Source organism: Parasteatoda tepidariorum, chromosome 12, assembly GCF_982258835.1.
Source record: "Parasteatoda tepidariorum strain Cologne lab strain chromosome 12, Ptep-v5.0, whole genome shotgun sequence".
NCBI lineage: Eukaryota > Metazoa > Arthropoda > Arachnida > Araneae > Theridiidae > Parasteatoda > Parasteatoda tepidariorum.
The window spans coordinates 10,293,733-10,312,102 of NC_141766.1; the positions used below are offsets into that span (position 1 = coordinate 10,293,733).

At 28.8% G+C, this 18,370-nt stretch overlaps 1 protein-coding gene across 2 annotated transcripts in view; it reads left to right on the plus strand.

Moving 5' to 3' along the window:
- Positions 1–2,113: 2,113 nt before the first annotated feature.
- Positions 2,114–18,370, plus strand: part of LOC107452609 (synaptotagmin-C) — a 226,477-nt gene continuing 210,220 nt past the window's right edge. The window contains exon 1 of one of the 2 annotated variants that reach the window (XM_087156015.1): positions 2,114–2,480. The gene's annotated coding sequence lies outside the window, so the exon portion shown is untranslated. The remainder of the gene's footprint in view (positions 2,481–18,370) is intronic. The other variant, XM_087156016.1, reaches the window with a different exon arrangement.

Below are 18,370 nucleotides of genomic sequence, written 5' to 3' on the forward strand. Positions count from 1 at the left end.
AAATGTATTTAGTTTACCTCAAAAAGATGGTGGTAACTTAATTACTATAGACCAAAATTTCGTACAAGCTTAAAGATATTTTGCTATTACTGTATATTCCGACTTACAAAATAAATAAAGTTATAAAAATCAAAATGTTGGCCTACCATAAGTACGAGAACTAATTTTTCAAAAGCTTATCTGAAGTAATATTTACATCTGTAATATTACTTATCTGTATATTATTGTAATACTGCTGATTCATTTTAAAATAAGTTTTTCCTTTTTAGGATTTTAATTTATTTGTAAATAATGAAAACTAACACGTTTTTACTATTATATAGAAATGAGAATAATTAAATTTCAAGTGTATTTACTTAAAATAACAAAACAAATGAAAATTACTTAAGTTAATTAAAATCACTTAGTTAAATAAAAATTACTAAAAATGTTTCTAACTATTTTTAACACTTAATACAAACTTATAAATCTTTCTAATAATAATGATCTCAAAATTTCTTTATAAAATTTAATTAATAAAATTAAGTAGTATTAAAGTTGAATTAAATATTTAATTTAAAGAACTATTACTGCATGGTTAATGTCAATAACTTTAATTGCAACTATACTCAATTACCATATAATTTAAAACTCATAGCATCAAAAATAATATGAAATATTATTATATTATGTAAGTAACTATAATTTAAATTAAATGACAAATAAATGATTAATAGTTTTTGTCTTTCAACAATTATATTAAACCTACGAATTCACGGAAGAGTGACAGTTTCAAAATATAAAATCAATATTGAAAAGCAGCACATCTAAAAAAATTTCCCATTCAAACTTTTAACATTGTTTTTTTTAGCATTAAAACCCTGCCCAGTAATATTGTAATCATTATGCTCTAATTAAAGCATCAAACCTATACAATCTGGACACAAAATTTCATTACATTAACATTAAAAATTTCATTACATATAACATTAAATAAATGACTTTTTCATATTATTTGATTAATAAAGTTAAATCACATTATCATTAAATAAGAAAAATGTTACATAAATTGACTAATAAAACTGTGGTTGTATTATTATCCCTTCGACGCAGTATTTTTATTGAACACACTTTTCATACTTTATCATTATTTTGCATTAATTAAGTCAAACTAAATGAAAAATATTATATTTAGCATTTTAACAATTTATTTTTAAAAAGTACAACAGGAAACACTAGTGTCTTTTTTTACATTATGTTCTAAACACGGCTCATTTCCATACAAAATTTTTTTTAATTTACATTTATCTGTTATTATTTAGATCTAAGAGAAGCAGTTATTCATCATTGAAATTTGTTTAATTTACAAAATCAGCTATTGATAAATTTTTGAAAATAAATAAAAATTTTTTCAAACTACTTGTTTTTAGGTTTTATATTTTAGTACAAATATAATTTCAAAAATCTTTCAGATTTTTTTCGCAATTATTAGATTTTTTTTATATTTGAAAATTATCGAAATATGTTATTTCTAGTAATTAGAGTGCCAGAAAAAAATATATAAAAAAGGAACACCAATGTCTCATCTGCGTCAAAGGGTTAATACCATGAGCTTTTGTTAATTCTATTTCCAACAATTTGCTTCTATTTCCAACTATTTCCAACAATATATTTTGAAAAATATTGCATCAAAAATAATTTGAAAACATTTTTATATGATGAAATTACATTAAATGGAAAATATTAGGGGGACCGGAAAGTAATGTCGTTTTGGTGCATCTGATATTTGCTATCAAGATTTCATTTGTAAGCAACAATGTATTCACCCTCGTTAGCAACAACCTTTCAATGTCGGATCGAAAATAACTCTAAATGGATCGAAAATAAATGAATTGGTTTTTAAGACTAACAAATACTTAATGCTCCGAAACGACATAACTTTCCGGTCCCCGTAATACATCACTGTTTTTATAACGATATAAATTCTCACAACAGTAATACTTTGATATAACAAAACCAATATTATCGATAGACTCCTAAAAGAATTTATTGCATATTTTCATCTTTTCAAACTTTTAAGAGCGTTTGTCTTTTTGGATCAAAACAATAGAGAAACAATACTTTCTACCATTGCGCACTAAAATCTCACTGAAGCAGCAAAACCTACCTACTCCAAAGTTAAACTCGAGCGCTCTATTCCTCATAAAAACAACGCTCATTATACTCCTACAAAAATGTAAACATTAAACGCTTTCCTTTAATTTTTCGATTCTTCTTTCGAAATAATTTTGTAAATATCTCGGCACTGAGTATTCAGCTGCCTTCAGCGTCAGCAGATCGTGTGCTCACGAAACAGGTGAGCGTTAAATCACGAATGAAATAGCAGGGGCATTTGAAAGCGATTCTCTAAACACAATCACGTAAAAACTCCATTTCGAAGGATTGTACATAACTTTTCTTCTATCTGTTGCTTTTTTTTTTTGGTCAGATATGTTGATAAGGTAAGTGTTATAAAATTTTCTTACGTTTTCAAGGGTAGTAATTAATGTAATGCGTCATTATCAGATTGGTAGAACTGGTTCCTTCGTTTTACCACTAAATACGGGTGAAAATTTAGACAGTGTAGTTTAAAATGACATTTTTTAGGGTAAATTTTTGGAAAAAAAGTATATTTTTTAAATGATTACGAAAGAGACAAATTATTTTATGTATGTAATAAAGATCTTTCGGCATACAAAGCTTCAAAACTAGTTTTGATGTTCTTTTAGTTTATTTATATTCATTTTTTATATTTATTACAGAATCAGGTCGAAGCTACCAATTTTACCATCAGGTGGGTAAAATTGGTTGTTTGGTTTTTGCTCTAAATTTGTGATGAACAACCGAAACGTATTTTAGACAATGTACTTTGAAATGACAGTTTTTAGTGAAAATGTTTTGAACAGAAGTATTTTTATAAATGTTTTCAAATTAGTCGAATTGTTTCATTTAAGTAGTATTTTTTTCGCACACAGCTTCGAAACTAGTTTTTATATTCTTTTACTTAATTTATATTCATTTTTCTATATAAATTACAGAATCAGTTTGATAAAACCATCAGGTTGGTAAAGTTGATAGCTCCGTTTTACCCCTAAATCCATGATGAACAATTAAAAAAAAATTTAGACAATGTGGTTTAAAATAACAATGTGGTTAAACTGTTTTTAGGGCGCATTTTTTGAACAGAAGTATTTTAATAATTGTTTACAAATTAGTCAAATTGATTTATGTATGTAATAATGATATTTTTTAACTTGCACAGCTTTAAAACTAGTATTTATATTCTATTACTTTATTTAAACACATTTTTGTATAAATTAAGTTGTCTTAGAGCAAAAAGGCGAAGTGGTTGTCAGACAAAATCAGCCGGTTCATTCAAACTTTGCTTGCTAGAATAAATTTTTTATAAAAACTGATTTTTAAGAACACTTGTAAAAAATAGACTATATTTCACCAAAATTTCTTTACAATTATTTTTTTAACTTATACTTCCATTAAATTTTTTCATGTGATTCTATAATTAATTCTCGGCAAAATTTTCAGGGATCATTTATTTAGGGAAATATTTTTATTTTATGGAGTTCAGTTATTTATGGGCGTTCCATCCCATTTCCTAATTTTTTTATTACAGCGATTATATTCTAATCGTCCTTAAATACGTTTTTTTAGTTTTCTAAATTTTTTATTTATTTATTATTGCTATCGATAGAAAACCGGGGGTTTTGAAAGGTTTTTATTTATTTATTATTGCTATTGATAGAAAACCGGGGGTTTTGAATGGTTTTTACTTATTTATTATTGCTATTGATAGAAAACCGGGGGTTTTGAATGGTTTTCATTTATTTATTATTGCTATTGATAGAAAACCGGGGGTTTTGAATGGTTATTAAGTATTTAAAACTTAAACTATGGGATTGAGAAATCTGAGTTTTGTTTTTAACTCCTTTTTTTCCCATTCTATCAATGGTTCAACTGTGGAGGGTTGTTGAGAACAACCCCCCCCCCTCTAAACATATGAATTCTGAAAATATATTTCCATTATTTATGTAATTTTTTTAATTATTATGTATTAATGAATTATGATTGTAAAGTTTTGTAATCAAATAAACAATTAAATAGGGAGTGGAGTACTTAATACTTCCACAAGTGCAAATCTGGTAATTTTTTAATTAATTTCTTCGTTGAAAAATAATGGCTATAGCAAAAAAGTTTGTATAAAAAGTTTGCAGGCGAAATTCAAGAAAATCGAAATAAAAATCATTACAATTTCCCTTAAAATTTTTTGCTCATTTGGTAATTCTTTTTAAATTTCAATATCTGAAAGAAAAAAAACAAAAATGGCTAAAAAAGTAACGTTAACGAGACCAAAATGATGGAACCAAAACGACGAAACCGAAATGTCCTACTTCGGAAGTAGTAACACTTCCAGAATTATATTATACTTACTATACTATAAGTTTATATTTTATATCAGATATAGAAAATAAAATTTCATGAATAGGCATGGGTTTCAATGAAATTACCCATTTCATGCAATTATAAGTTTTAAAGTAAACACATCTTATTTTTAATATGACGGAGATGAATTTGTGATCCCACAATACTATGTTATATTTCTTATGTAATATTATACGATATTTTTATATTAGGAATGGAAAATCAAATGTTAGGAAAGGCATGAATTTTCTTAGAATTACTCATTCCATGCTTTGGTTTAACCTTTTGACAAAGATTTGACACCGATGTCCCCTTTATATATCTGGCCATTATCAATAGCCCATTAGTGTACCTTCAGCATGATATAAGCAACAAACTGAATCTGAATAAATTATCAGGTCTAATTTTCTTCTACGTGGAATCTGTAGAGCGAAACTATTCCATATAAACGTTAACTGGAGAGGTAAACATCTTGCGTTCACCCATCTAGATAATCGTATGACCAAATTTGCTTATTTGTGTAATGTTCCACCACGGAGACATATTGTGGTCTCCCACCATACGTGTAATCTTGAGTATATATATATATATATATATATATATATATATATATATATATATATATATATATATATATATATATATATATATATATATATATATATATACACCCTTGTGCAAATTAATTGAAACAAACTCAATAAATTCTGAAAACTAAGAGAAAATGCTATTTTATTTAAATTTATACAAACTCAGAAAGTTTTAGTACATAATATGATCTCCATGACACTTTATTAACATTTGGACACGATTCGGCATGGATTCCACTAATTTTTTAGAGTCATTTATATAATTGTGTCCTTGTACCACACATGAATTAACGCCGTGATTAGCTTCTCCATAGTTGTACAGTCCATATTTAATAGGCGATTCTTGCATATGGCCCAGAGATTCTCAATTGGGTTGATATCCGGAGAGTTCCCTGGTCATTCCAATGTCTCAATTTGATTCTCAGACATGAATTTCTTGACAATTTTGGACGTATGACAAGGAGCTAAATCCTGTTGAAAAAACCCTGTTCCATCAGGGTATCGTTTCTTCAACTCTGGAACAACTTTTTTACCCAGAATAGTAATGTACTGCTCAGAGCACATCATACCGTCAATAGGCTGCAAAGGTCCAACCTCATTGTAACCGAAACAACCCCGAAACATCTTCTTTAAAAAACACGAAAAAAAAAGTTTCTTTCAATTAATTTGCACAAGGGTGTATATATATATGCGGTGAACGTAATATTTAGTATATATATGCGGTATGCGAAAAATAAGTCGTCAATCTAATGACCGACCGAACGAGGTTCGAATCAAAACATTGACACCAAAATATTTTCCCCATTCCTTCAATATATGAGGAGTTTCAACCATCCTTCTCCCCTCCTATGCATACATTTTATTTTATATTTTAATACCGTAGTTGAACAGCTGACTCTTGGGTTTACTGCTACTAATGATCAACGCCGTAGCCTTGTAACTTTGAACCTAATTCAGAATACAAGATAACTCGTGGATCAAGTATTGGACGAAATTTGCCTCCATGAAGGACTTTTTGATGTAGCTAACCAGCATTTGCGTTACATGGGCAGGAAAATCAAGAAAACCTCCCACAATTAGCCTGGCGGCAAGGGAACTCCAACCAATGATCCATCTACAACTAAGTATATTTTACATCAGCACTGTTGTCGGTGAGAGCCGAATGCGGAATTCGTATCGACCAGCTACGGCTGGGATTCGAACCCTTTTCACCTCATTGGAAGGCGGACGTTCTATACCCTGAGCCGTCATGGTTCTCATGCATAGAAACAGGACTAAGATCTGAGGCAAAAAAATAAACATCATTTTTCTTGAGCCATTTTTTTTTTAGAAACTATTAAAATTTTTGGTGAATAGTCACCACTACGGTTACAAACGTAAAGGTTCAGTAGTTAAGGACACTGAGCTGTCTGTGAAGGACTAAGGTATGATCCTCAGTGGCGGCTCGAAGCTTAACCAGCATCAGATAGATCTGAATCAGCTTGTCGGCAGTAAAGGCGGGATTGTGCGCAATACAGACCCCATTGTAACCATCATACCGTTGTTTACAATATGTGGAGCCTTAACTTCTATGATTCCTACTGGCCCACAACGAGCTGTTATTGAAATGGTTTACTAATGGTTTAAGATTGTTTGGTTTGATGTATGGCTCATTAATAGATATTACTACATCGAAGAAGCATGATAGACGCAGCTTTAAATATGAAAACCACAACTAGCAGATAAGATTTTATTTTACAAAAAATAAGCAAATAAAACAGATTGTTTTGAATAATGAGTCTCGTAATTTTTTTTTCTTTTCAACCAAATTTATATATACTTAAAAGCTGTAATTGTATTAGAAACGACTGTTCATTTAATATTGGGTTTCAATTAAATATACATTTTTACAAAATTCAGCTGGATGCTTAAATTTGTTTACTCGGAAGAACACTGTAGCCGTTGTTGTTGGAAATCAATCAAAAGATATTTCATCCTTCTCAAATGAAACAAAACAATTTTCAAGTAGCATTTTTTTAGTAATTTTCTAGTTGGTATAAAAATATTTACTATTATCATACAAAATAATCTTGAAAATAACTATTAAATTAATTAGATTTACACTGACTGAACTTAAGCATCAGTGAGTGTAAATTTATCTATTTTTTAAAGAAAAACTTTCATTCCGTATTTAATTCATTTTTTACTAATAATAATTAATTTGGAATTTAAGCCAAAGTATAGCTAATCAATATGATTACTTCACTAGATGACTCGATTAACCATTTGACGGAAATGGGACACCAATTTCCTTTTTATATATATTTTTTTCTAACGCTCTAATTAAAAGGAAAAATTAATTTTTATATTTCTTATTATAACAAACAGTCTAATACTTACTGAAATTTCTGTCAGATTATCGGAATTATATTTGTACTGAAATACAAAATGCAAAAATGATTGCTTAAATTTTCTCATTCATATTTAAAGATTTACTCATATTTAAAGATTTTTATAATTGATTTCTTAAATTTAAAAAATGTCAGCGATAAATAACTATTCTCTTAGATCTAAATAACTGCAAATGAGTGCAAATTTAAAAAAAATATTACTTGGAAGTGAGCCATGTTTGAAAGATAACGCAGACAAAGACACGGGAGTTTCATGCTGTATTTTATAACCATAAACTATTAAAATGCTAAATATAACATTTCTCACTTATGTTGATCTATATAAATACAATACAATGAAAAAACTATAAAAAATATGTTTAATAAAAATTCTGTTTCAAAAGGATAACTCTACTTATTTTTTTCTTTTCTTAATTCCCTGTGTTAAAGCACTTGGTTGACTTGTTGTATATATACAAAACAAACTTTTCTAATAATAAATTCTAATACTATTAAATAAAAAAATATTTCATTCAGTAATAAACAATTTAGTCAGATGCTAATCTCTACATTGTTTGATTGATTTGACAACTGATATCGTCGTCCGAGGACTAATATGAAAACTATTATTCTAACTTTTGAATTTGGAACAAAATAAAAACTATTATTAATCCATTTTATTCCCTATTTGTCTTTGAATTAAAAATAATGAGTGCCCTAGAAATAAAGCAGCAAAACAACTAAAAACACGTCCCTCATTTACTCCTTGAATTTAATAATACAAGTTATAACTTATATTAAACATATTAAATGCTTAAACAACTCTTTTATATATAATAAATTAAACCCTATTAAAATCATTTACTTAAATTATTACGTCATTAAATTGCTAAAGAAAAATTTTACTTGGTAAAAGAATAAAGGTATATAATTTTCAAATGGTTTCTTTTACATTTTCCTTAAGTTCATGATATGTGTCCTATTTCTTACAAAATAATGACCAACCATACATTATTTATCTAATATTAAGGACTTTATTTACATTCGCAAAGCCAATCTCAAAAGGTCTTCATATTAGCCTTATTATTTTGATGATTACGCATTATTCGGTTTTATGCGTCGAATATAAGAAAAAATAACATATTAGGCTTATATTGAGTATCGTATATTAGCTTTATTGTTTTGAGAGTTTGCATTAAATGTATTATGTTGAGTGCATCACGTTGATTCAATAATTGTGAGAGTTTCATATTAGTTCTATAGAGTATCTCTTTTCTGCCCCATTCGCCCTATTAAGAATCCTATTTTAGACTCAATCTATTCCACACACTGCTAAAGTTTTAAATAAGCTTGACGAAAACTGAAAAATTTAATGAACATGATGTTAACAAATCATTTCAGAAACTTTACACCATCGACCAACCGTTAGTCATACCTCCGAAAACTTATTATATTACTTAGTTTAAATATAGAAGTTAAGAAAATATATACAATTTAAATATGTTTTAATTCATAATGCAATGCATTTACTTTAAAAAACAATTCTGTTTCGTAAACAATCACTGTTGCGCTTTCATTAATGAAAGCAAATAGTTCGAAAATGAATTGTCTTTGGTTCAGTTCAGCATATTAATGAGATAAATATGTTTATGAGATAAAGTTCTAGAGGGTAATATAAAAATTTATCAAATGTGTCTTGCTTGTGAACTACATGATGAATGATTGATTCTTCTCCATTTAACCACACCATAACGTGACTAGGCATGTTTGCAGCGAATTATTACATAGATTCATGAATACGGATATAAGTTAATAAGTCATAATATACTCCAAAACATGATCTATTATAATGCAATCTAAGTTATGCGAGAAATCAAGGCAAAATCTTACTAGTATGCAGAATGTTTTAAATGAAGTGAAAAAGACTATAACGTTATATATTTACTCATTTTATTTATTCTTTTATTTTTATTTTGCTTTTATTTTATTTATTTTTTTATTTCATTTAGTTTTCATCATTTTTATTTTATTTTTTTATTTCAGTCAATTTATTATTTTGCTTTTTTTTATTTGTTTATTTCATTTGTTATTTTATTATATTTTGATAATATTCTACTTATTTATTCATTTATTTGTTTTAGGATTAGGCTAATATTTTACACTATTACGTTAATATAGTGTGCTACTTTTGATTATAAATTAGAATTTTATGAACAGTTATTTATTTAAAGATTCAGCATATTCTTTCATTTTATATCTTTTCAATGAATAATAACTATAATGTTCTTCAGAATTTTATCAATATAAGGGGTCCCTTCATGCAGGTAAAACAATTTTAAAGATTTTTTTTTTAAATTTTGACTCGATACACAAACTTCTTGAAATAAATATATGACTTTGAGTCTTTTAAAAGAAAATAAATTCGATTGGACATTTTTGGAACATATATCATTAAAAGGAGAGTTTTTAAAAATATCACCATTACATTAATAACATCTTTTAAATCAAAAAATCTCATTAAATTAATCTAAATATATATAATTGTGATGAACTTTTCAACTTTGAAATAAAAATCGCCAAAATAACCGATAACTACAGTAATGGGAATCACAAAAAAGTTTACGATACATCATTTTATCAATTTTTACTTGTTTTCCCTATTCAATTGTACTAGCATTTCTTGTTTTCATAAATAAACAAACTCTATTTTCTGTTGGAATTTTTTTTATTTTCATTATATTAATTGAGCAAATTAAGTATCAAGCAATTAAACCAACCAATCAAATTCTAAACGACAGTTTCTGAGAAAACTTTTGTTTATTAAAAAATGAGCCCAAAACTAATAAGAAAATGTAACAAACTTTCAGACAACATATTCATGTAAGGCTAAGATAGGGAGAAAGAATCCCTTCAAACCCGAAAAAGGTATTTTAAGTGACTTCCATTAAGTATCTGGACAAGTTTGGGGAAATAGTGCATTAGAAAGTGCCATTAGTAGCATTGCTTGAATATAGGTGCATTAGGGCTCTGAACACTATTAGTCAGTAACAGTTGCCTTAAGGAAAACTCGCACTCTCAGAAACAAAATTCACCCTTTTGATGATTCAGTACTTCTGGAGCTGTATTTCGTTAATTTTGAGAATCATTTCGACACAAATTCACGGAATTTGTGACGACACGTGAACTCTAAATTTGATGACGAAAATGTTTCCTCGACACGAAACATTATGTGAGATTGTTAACTTGAATGACGAATCTAGAGTAAAGACTAGACGATAGAAAATAAAGCAACGGACCAAACCGAATGGGGCTGTATGTTGGTCAAGGAGTTGGCCACGTATCAGAAGGATCACGGGTTCGAATTCCGCTTCTGGCACGGGTTTAATTTATCTCTCTGCTCAATTTGGCTTTCTTGTGCTGTTCGGCTGACAATCATCTACCTCTATGTTAACCGCGATATAGTAAGTATTAGATACAATCTTTTTTCTTTAATTTTGACGAAATTTGTTTCCTGGAAGAAGTGACGACAGTTATTTCGTCACACTAATGAAATGCTTGGTCGGAGTAAATACCAGGAAACTGTTTCGTCAAAAATAAAGAAAGTTTAATGAAATTTGAATATCTATTTATTTACATTTCACTAGAGCTAAACAATGGGCTATTGGCGATCGTCTGGGGAAACATCCCCGAGGAAGATCCGAAGACATGCCATCACAATTTTGATCCTCAGCAGAGGGAATGGCTCATCCACTTTGGTAGCCAGACTACCTGCGCGTGAAGTCGAGCACTTTACGGTGGAATAGTTTAACGAGGATCGATACCTCTCACTCTCGGCCACTACGCAGGCTGATCAAAGTGGTCGCCCACCAGCTTACTGACAGCAGCCAGTGATGCTTGACTTCAGTGTTCTACTGGGAACCGTGTCTTTACAATCAGTCTACTGAGGAGCCGAGAACTTTTAAAGTGAATTGGAAATGGATTGCACACACCTATAAACCTATCGTTTATCCAAAGATAAATCCATGCAATTTTACTTAAAATATCATCAGATTAAAATTGAATCCTAACTCGTGAGATTATATCAAAAGTTATTTAAGGTAGCAATTTACTTTTCGTGTACTGTACTTCTGTACCTGGATGTGAAAGTTTCAGCGTCAACTTTTAATGTCCCTGCTCGAAATGTCCTTTAATTCCGACATTGATGTATTTAAATGACTTCGGCATCCTTTACTGCTGTACCTGTATCAATTTCTTTTGTTTCGGAGGTTGAAGAGATGATTCATTTACCATAATCTATAGCCAAATCTTTTGTAGACTTATCGCTTAAAAAAACTAAACAATTTGCTAAAGGTATATAGATATCAAAGTCATTAAGATTGCTGGAATTGAAGAACATTCCACAGGATGACTTAAAAAGTTTTTTTACTGAATCTTTTACAGCTGTGTACACAACTGCATTACATCAGGTGGAGGTTAAATGTCTTCTTATAAAATGAATATGTCATTCACGTGTTTTCAGGATTTATTGAATAAATCTTGAAATTAATAGCACAAGCTTATTTTTGTTCGTTACCATAAATTTTGAACTGTATTTAAAAAAAATTTTAACAAATATTGTGGAACTTACTACTTGTATATCGGCTATCAAAAATATACTTCCTTGGATGTACATCTCAACGCTAGGCTCAAGATTTCACAAATATGTAACATAAACCCTTTTTATACAACCTATTATGCAGTAAAATATTTTGTCTGCTAATAAAATAAATTTGAATATTTTGCTCTGGATTTGAAAAGGTAAAAAAAAAATATATTTTCAAAATAATTTATCGCGCTTGTTTCCATTAGTTTTGAGTTTCGAGAGCTCAGTGCGAAGAACTGGGGTTCGATCCCCAGTGGCAACTTGAAACCCACTATCTTCAGATCAAGAGTTACCAGCTCGTCCGATAAGTATAGGTGGATTGAGCGTAGTTCTGACCACATTACCACTATCATGCCGCTGGTTGTGAAATAGTGGATAACCTCCATGACCCTTTGACAACCTGTTGCGGCAATGGTTCACTATTAGTCTAAGAATTTCATATTATTAATACTAATTTATGTAAATTGATAACGGATTACAATTAAAATAGTTTTCTTAATTACTTTGTCTAAACACATATGGTATAATTCTATTGTTAAAAAATACTTTTTCAATCCTTTTTAAGTAAACAAAAGCATCTAGTAGGATTTAAAAATAATTAAGAGTAAAAAACAAAGACAATATTGAAATATGAGAAGATCCTAGAAGCATGTTCTGTAAAATGCAACTGTAAATTCTATAGAAAAAAAAACATTTTTACAGCAAAAAAATATTTAAAGATAAATACAGATTCTTTTTTAATACTTACCCGAACAATATTACCCATTTTTTTTACAGACTTTCTCGTATATTTGACTGTTGTAAGTTTTTCTCACAAGTTTTTCTCTGTTTTTCATCCTAATCACAAGTGGATTAAAAGCGTTGTTTGAAATTCAATTTTTGCCATTCAGTTGTGCTTAAAGTAATATATTAGGTAGTTAAAAATTTCTGCGACACTTGCAAAAATTCTTACGAATTTTCTTTAACAACTTTTATGAAAAACTTTTATGAATTTTCATTTTGTTTTGTTCTTCTTTGTTGTTCTTGGTTTAAACTTTTATCAATAGACTCTAAATGGCTTTGGATAAAACTGAACTTCGGGTTTGATACGTTATTACTATAAATGTGATCTTTCAGCAAGGAATGTTGCAAGGGTGCTGAAGAAATTTTTTAACAATCTAATAACTTTATCTTTTTTCAAATCATTTTACGATTATTTTCTATACTTGCTCTTACTTTTTAGAAATTCTTTTATGGTTTCGAACATCGTAGGAATAAAATTGCGAGCTGATTATTATCTGTCCTTAGATATAGTTTTTCAGTAAGCTTAGACATTTTTTAATGGTCTGACAATCTAGTTTTAATTGTTTTTACATTTAATATAATTTCAATAAGTAAGACTTAAAATAAAACAGCATAAGAATTTTATTAATAACCAAAAACACTATCCCCTGAGCCTCTGGGGTTCGTTCACCTTCCAATTAAGTGAACCGGGTTCGAATCCCAGGGATGGCTGGTTGATAGGAATCAGCATCTGGCTTGCACAGACCGCAGTGCTAATGCGAAATATGTCAGTGGGAAACGGATGATGGGTTAGAGTCCCTTTTGCCGTCTGATAAACCGTGGGAGGTTTTCGTAGTCTTCCTCTCCATGTAACACAAATGCTGGTTAGTTCCATCCAAAAGTCCTCCTCAAAGAAGGCAAATTTCTCCCAATACCTGATCCGGAAGTTCCTTTGTCTTCTGGATTGAGTTCAAAATTACAAGGCTACAGAGTTGAACATTAGTAGTCATAAGCCCAAAAATTGAGTTGGCTGCTCAATGATGGTTATAAAATAAAATAAAATAACCAAGCTCTAGAACTACCTTGACTCAGGGGACAGAGAGCTCGCCTCTCAATAAGGTGACCCGGGTTCGAATAGCGGCGTTGACTGGTCATGCTATTTCTGGTCTCTGCTCGATCCTACCACAATTCTGACATAATTATTTTGTATAGTTCTTTTATTAAAATACTAGAGTTTTATGTTAAAATAAGAGTTTTGGGTAAAATAATAGAGCTGTTTTGCTAAATAAACAGAGTTGTTTGCAAATATAACAGTACTTATTTGCTAAAAAAACTGGCATCCGTTTTTAAATAACAGTGTTTTCTGGAAATAAACAGTTTCATACTGGCACTCCAGTTGACAGGTTTTTTTATAAATATTTTTTTTTTCAATGGCAGACACTGAATTTTCAATCTTTTGCCTATACTATGCCAGAATTGTTGCTCATTTCGCGTTACCCAGTGGGCACCTGTGAACCAAAGTCACGGAGGCGAGCAACATTGCCCACGCCACACTGCCACAAACCCGTTTATAGGGTGGGCCACATTCACACATAATACACACAACAGAGGACAGCACAAAGAGAGAGAGAAACATCCATGCCCAGAGCGGGATTCGAACCCGCAGCCTATGGCTTTGCAGTCAGGGACGCTAACCGCTCGGCCACCTGGCCGAGCGGTTAGCGTGCTCTATAAATATAACAGATTTTTTTTACAGTGCGATAACTTAAAATTGCATATTTATTGTAGTATTTTATTCCTTAATTCTTAACGCTACTGAAAGTCAAATAAAAAGTTAAAATCAACAAAGGAATTTGTTCAATTATTGTTACTAAGCCCGAATTATCTGCATGTCAAAACTAAAAAAAAAAAAAAAAAAAAAAAAAAAAAAAAAAAAAAAAAATTATCGTTTTACGTACGTTGACAAATTAAAATGAGAAATTTCATTTGCATGTAAGATTCGCGTTAAAAAAATAACAATTTTAATGAGCATAAGAATATTATTTTTCAAAAAAATTTCTATTTTTCCAATCATTTCAGATTTTACAAATGACTGCGTATTAAATTTATATTTTACTTTAATCAATAAATAATTTCAATAATAGCAAAAGATTCATATTTATTCAACCATGAAACTCAAGTAATCAGTCTACTTTTTTTCAACATAAGCTTTATTTAAATTTCAAAGGTTTACTGTAAAAAAGAATTTTCCTGTTCAATTTAGATATTTATTTTAATAACAGAAATGCAACGAATCCGACTTATAATTTTTGATGACTATTTTTTTAAAGGCTCGATTTTCTATTATAATCCTGTTGAAAAAGAATTCTTCAAAACCAAGTAATAATAACGATACGTTTTGAGTCCTATAAGAATAACACCACATGCATAAATGTTTATTTAAACTTGTACGCAAGCATCTTTCACTCTTTCCGACAATAGATTTTCCAAATGGTAGTAAAACAGTTATCGACAAAACAATCTCACTTAAAAAGTTATATTTATTTTGATCAAGTTGAAATTTGCTTTCGTAAAGAGTTACATGAGTTTTAATATTTGTTGCAATTATTTATATATATTGGTAGTAAAACTCATTTATAATTATTATTATAATTTAAAAAGTTTAATGTAAAAACATGGGTTTTGATACCATTTTAAATATGAAAAGAAAATCTTCTGGGAAAGCTATGCGTAAAGTACAATATTCGTTCGCTTTCTACCACTGATTTTTTCTTTTTATTTTTTTTTCTGGTCAAAAAATTTGGTTCAGTGTCGAACCATATTATAGAAATCTTGAAGTATATCATGTAATGAGCTGTAATCCTTATATAGTGTTAAATTGTTCTCCATTTCATTCAACTTGAAAAATATTTTTCCATTCAATTTAAACAATATTTCCGTTCAATTTAAGCAATATTTCAGTTTAATTTAAACAATATTTCCGTTCAATTTAAGCAATACTTATGTTTAATTTAAACAATATTTCCGTTCAAATTAAACAATATTTATGTTTAATTTGAGCAATATTTCCGACAGTTTAAACAAATATTTCCGTTCAATGTGAATAATATTTCCTTTCAATTTTGATAATATTTCCGAACAATTTTCACAATATTTCCGTGCAATTTAAAAGATATTTCCATTCAATTTTAACAACATTTCAGTTCAATTTAAACAATATTTATGTTTAATTTCAACAATATTTCCGTCCAATCTAAGTAATCTTTCCAACAATTTAAACAAATATTTCCGTTCAATGTGAATAATATTTCCTTTCAATTTTAATATTTCCGAACAATTTTAACAATATTTCCGTGCAATTTAAAAGATATTTCCGTTCAATTTAAACAACATTTCCATTCAATTTAAACAATAATTCTGTTTAATTTGAACAATATTACCGTTCAATTTAAACAATACTTTCGTTCAATTTAAAGAATGTATCCGTTCAAGTTAGACAATATATTCGTTCAATTTAAACAATATTTCCTTTCAATTTAAACAATATATCCGTTTAATTTAAAGAATATTTTCGTTCAATTTGAATAACATTTCCGTTTAATTTAAACAATATTATCATGTAATCAAGTTAAAGAGGTTTCAAATTGCACGATAATACGGTTAACCTTGACATCATATTCAATTTAAAGCAGATTAGCCCGATGCACAGTGAGCCAGCGTTCAAGGTTTTGTGGCCAAAATTAATATTTCGATAAAATTTGTTTCAAAATTTGGGGGTTTTTATGTGCAGGTAAATTGAATTCATAGTTGAAGTTTTGAAATACACTAAAAATACAAGGGAAAAAAAACAAAATGGCTGCTGAAATAGGGCGAGCAGAAATTTAAAAAAAATATAGTACGCTTAAATAATTAAATATAGCAATGAAAATATAATAATTTTCGTAATTTTATATTAAAAATGAAAAGCAAATTATATTTCCGAAGTAATATCACAAAATAACGCTAATTAATTACAAAATAACGCGAAAACATGAGAAAACACATAATTTTTGTTTTTTGATATATTTAGTCCACCTTTGCAATATGGGCAAAATGGGGCAGGTTTTTTCGAAAGAAGAAGCATCAAAGAAGACAACAACAAAAAAGTTTAGCTAATTACCTCGTGGAACTTTTTGGAGATAAGTTTCGAAAGTGAGTCAAATATTGTAAAATGTCAAATGATAAGATATAAACTATAAGTTTGTCAAGAGTATTAACAAATCCAACAAATTGAAAAATTGTACTATAATTTCAGTTTAAATACTGTGATAAAAATGTAACAGTAAGGTGAAATTCCTATATATATTTCTGAAATATGAATTTAAAAGTTACATTGAAAGAATTTATTTTAAACATATTTTTCACTACATTTTACTCTCGTCGGTCCAAAAAGTAAATTATAATGTTTGAAATGATTATGAATACTTAATTTGGGCGATATTGAAACTGTCTACGCATATTTTAGTTGAAAATTTAATTTTGACTTTTGGCCAAAAATCATGGTCTTCTGGCCCACTGTGCGATGATATGATTCAAGGTTCTCTGAAGCTGTAATTTGCAAAAGTATCCAACGGATATTACAACTTATTTTTAAATTTTTTAAACATAATTTCTCCAGTTTTTCAACCTATAAGTTAAAAACCTATACTTTATTGCTATAGCAGATTGTTATTTCACTATTTCCAATTTTTAAAACACTGTAATAACTATAAAATGTTATGTAGCATGAATAAGAGCAATGAAAACAAATTTATATAGATATCATGCTTTTTTTAAAAAAAGAAAAAGTAGAATATAGTGATAAAAACCAAATCTCTGAAAACTATTTCCAAGTGATGCAATTCGGCATCCGAATATATGGGACATTTTTACCTATAAAGAAACCTTATATGTTTCAGCCATACATCTGTGGTTCTAGAAATATATTTGAGTGAAATGCAAACCATGCCGCCTGCCGAAATATTCGGAATTTTATTCCGAGAAAAAAGTATTATCTTTTTCAGTTTCTGCAATCCATTTTTCAACATTTTATGTAGAGTTCGTGCTACGTAGCCACAAGACGAAAACAACCAAATAAAAGATACAAAAGTAAGTTTTTTTTAAACCATATGGATTTGTTAGAATTCCGTATCTTTCTGAGCAAAACTCTGCATGAAAAATTCAGACAGAAAAAGTAAAAGAAATATAAAGCATCAAATTACTGCGAAACTATTTTATAAAATAAATTGGATATGTAACTGGATTTTTTTCTGTGTACTGTATTCAGAACTGTGTTCAAAATCTTCAATATTTTGATTCTGGAAATGTTTAAATAAGAAAATTGTTTCCAAAAGTTTCTCTTATTTCTAATGAACGATTATTTTAAAATCCAATTGTAGATCCGTGCAAAACCCACAACCATAATAAGATATTTTAATTATTATGGTTTATCTTTGATTTCTATCTGTTATAATTCATCTTAACCCCTTAACGATCGGTTAATTTTCAAGAAAACTGTGATAAAAGTGTCTATT